This window comes from Rutidosis leptorrhynchoides, unplaced genomic scaffold (assembly GCF_046630445.1).
Source record: "Rutidosis leptorrhynchoides isolate AG116_Rl617_1_P2 unplaced genomic scaffold, CSIRO_AGI_Rlap_v1 contig383, whole genome shotgun sequence".
NCBI lineage: Eukaryota > Viridiplantae > Streptophyta > Magnoliopsida > Asterales > Asteraceae > Rutidosis > Rutidosis leptorrhynchoides.
The window spans coordinates 19,444-23,011 of record NW_027266620.1 but is presented as its reverse complement, the minus strand read 5'-3'; the positions used below and the strand labels follow the sequence as shown (position 1 = coordinate 23,011).

The 3,568-nt window shown below is 40.2% G+C and overlaps 1 pseudogene; it reads right to left on the bottom strand.

Moving 5' to 3' along the window:
• Nucleotides 1-2,072: 2,072 nt before the first annotated feature.
• On the bottom strand, nt 2,073-2,734 carry LOC139883319 (uncharacterized; annotated as a pseudogene).
• Nucleotides 2,735-3,568: the final 834 nt, after the last annotated feature.

Here is a 3,568-nt window from a genome sequence, read left to right as displayed (position 1 = left end):
CTAAAGTGCTCGAAGAAGTAGTCTCTCTCGGTTTCTCACTGGCTTATCGGGCTTTGTCTCTTTAAACGAAGCAGAGCTCCCTCAAAATTTGCTAAAAGTGGAAAAATGAGAAGGGAAGACGGTATTTATAAGGAGGTCGAAAAGCATGATGAAATAACTTGCACACAAAGTGGAAGACGGAGGGACTCGATAGCCATCAATAGCCATTATTACACTATCGGTTCGCGTGCCCGGGTCGACCAGCGACCAGTCGGTTCACCTCCGCCAATCACGAAGCACTACCCGATCCGTTTCCTTCCGACCGATTCGGTTCAATTCGGATCTTTTCGATTCAATTCGGTTCACCTTAAAACAAGTAAATCCGTGTTTCCTCCCCTGGAAGCTCGATCTATCGAACACCTTGTGAACCAATGCAAGTCAAAGTTAGATCGACACGACGCCATTTCTCATCGGTGCAACTATGAATCAAAGCGTGAAGAACGCCTTCAAATTCATCAAGACATCTCATGAATACGTTCATGACTCAAAGCCCACATCATGAAGAACGCGTGCCACAACGAGCCGAAAGCTTCTTCAGTGGCGTCGACTTTCTAAACCCTGATCGAACTGATACGTTCCGAAAGGCCCAGCACAATCTCATTTCTTATACGAAGATCACTCTTCGTACAAGAAAGGGGGCAAATGATAGGGAAAGGACTTTCGGAAAGACCGAAACCCGAGGGTAGGCCACCCTGATCCGCCTGGGGAAGCTCGCCCAAGGAAGGAGCCTGACCTCACAGAACAACTCCAAGACCCTTAGACAAAGACCGATAGGAAAACCCTCTCTGCATGGGTCTCTCAGTCCCCCTCTCCTGATGGTCCTGATTTGCACTCGGGGGCATAATGGTCACTTCCGGATAAACCCTAGTGACTCCCTATAAATAGCTCTTGACGTGACATATTTCACAAGAGTCCCATCACTTGATTGTACACAACCTAAGCTCACTAGCTCGATTCCGTACACTCTCTCTATCACTAGAGACACAACACACGCGACAGACACACTTCGACACCTCTCGGCTCCGAGAGCAGTGTCCATGCCTAGAGTCTAGCCTAGCTATCGGCCTCTAGGTGAGCCTTGTTGGCCTAGGTAGGCCGCAGACGCTCAACCACTCTCTTCAGAGTCCTTCTCCTTCCTAAAATCAAGACCGAGTACAATCATACAAGAAGCACGTGCTCTTCACCACTTTCTACTTTTCATCCGTGGACGAATCAATATCGATAATTGATATTACCATAGATGATGAGTTTTTCAGTTTAATTTTGGTCTAGCGATTTTGAATCAATTTATAGAATACAAATTCGATTATCGATATTGAAATTGGAACAATGTTATAATTAGATATAAATAATGTGATATTAGCGTTTTAAAGTTGGTGCAACGTATGGGGAGCTTCTACTCTACTAATATTTTTTTTTGCTTTCTTTGGATTCAATTATATATTATTTGTTGCACATGCGAAAGAGATAAGACTAGCTAGTTTACGTGCTGGTAGTTAAAAATAAAGAAGAAGACATGTGAAGAAAATCATTTTTGATTGCTTCCTCAATTAATTAACAAAATCAAAGCACACATAACAACAATCTGAAGGGGAAAAAATTACAAATTGGGCGACCAATCAATATAACCAAACATTAATTAGAAAATAAGAGAGATGAGCTCGACATCCTCTCATGTCGATTTCACCAACGAATTCGCCATTAATCCATCAACCTGCAAGAGATAATTTCCAGTCATACATTAGACAAACATTATTTATATATTAAAAAATCTAACTTAAAAGTGAATCTATCCTATCCCTATCCTTATCCTTATATATATATATATAAAGGCAAGCAGATAGCTCCAAGTCATATAATTTACATGTTTTTTTGCCTATAGTAAATTTTTTATGAGTATTTCACTACTTTACAACTAGTCTACCATAACATTGTTAAAATTCACCTATTAAGCATATACTAATACAAGTGATATAATAATTAGGGTTCATGTAATATATACTTACTTATACTTTGAATTTAGATAGATATTCTTAAAGAGAGCAAGTGTAGCCAGGAGGAGAGTTTTTCCACAAGTAACAAGAAGCTGAAGCGCGATCGGAACGTAAATATTCAAGTTAAGCAACTTGAGCTTAAGAGTTGTACACAAACAGGCAGCCGCTTCAAGCTCAACTAATCCGGCTAGAACCGGACAACATTGGTTGACAACAGGGTCACCTAGTCCAATGTGTACTAATCCTCCTAATAGGTCTACACAAGCACCCAACTTCAATGCGTCAATGGGGCATGTTGGAGCAGCCGGGGTGGTAGACGGTGGTGGTGGGCACGCCTTTCCGCCGCTGCCGCCGCCGGTACTAGGTGGGTTTAGTACTGGTGGGACGGTAACTGGAGGAACTGGCAATTTAGGAAGTGGAGGGAGGGGCAATTTGGGAACTGGAGGGAGTGGTAGCTTGGGAATAACTGGAGGGACGGTAACTGGAGGGACGGTCACCGGAGGGACGGTTACCGGAGGAACTGGCAATTTAGGAAGTGGGGGGAGGGGCAGTTTAGGGGTTTTAGGGCTACCACCTTTGTGATGGTGTTTTGGAGGGTATTTTTTACCACAAGAGCCACAGCCAAGGATTGGGGAAGCTGAGGAAATGAAAAGCATGCAAATGAGAAAGAGAGCAGCTGAGCTCTTGGAGGATGACTCCATTTTTTTATTTTGTTTTAGATTTGGTGAGGTAAAGATTTAGTGGAAGAGTTGAATTGTTATATAGTGAAGTGAGGAAGTGAACAAAATAAAACTTGGAAGGCATTCACGTGAAGATGGGGGCAGACTCTAAGCTAGGGCTGACTCAGAAGGCAAATTGCCAAGATTTGCTAGTTGGCATCTTTGTTACATTACAAAATACATAATTATAACTCCATTTCCAACTAATGTTCATATTTATTTCTTCGATAGAAAATGTTCATATATTGTACATTTCATATACCGATGGTAACGGGAAATGGTAAAAATTTAGGAAGAATATTTAACTTATAAGTTGGTAGATATATTTTGTATTAAATATCAAGTAGTCTAGATAAAAAAAAAACAAGGCACACAGTCACAGAGTATAACACTATAGTCTATACATATGAAACAAAACGGAGAAAATTGAAGTCCTTAATTATCACTGTTTTTCTTTTACCTGTTTATTAGTATAGAATAGTATATTATATGTATAGATTATGACAGAGATTCTTATTTCAATTATGAAGGCGACTCTACATATCTCTCATAAAACTTGCCTAAAATTTTTGGGGCGACTCTACAGACCATTACGGGTTATTTTCCATGTGTTAACACAGCTCAAAGTTTATCTTTATAGTACCAAAACTAGGCAAGACTTGGATCAAATTTGCAGGATTTGTATGAACTTTATAGAATTCGTAGGTATCTCTGTATAGATCTTCATAGACTTTGGCACATACACGTAAAGTGCTGACTCACTTGTTCATTGGAAGATTTTGATTTGATTTGATGTAATTAATTAATTATTTTAAT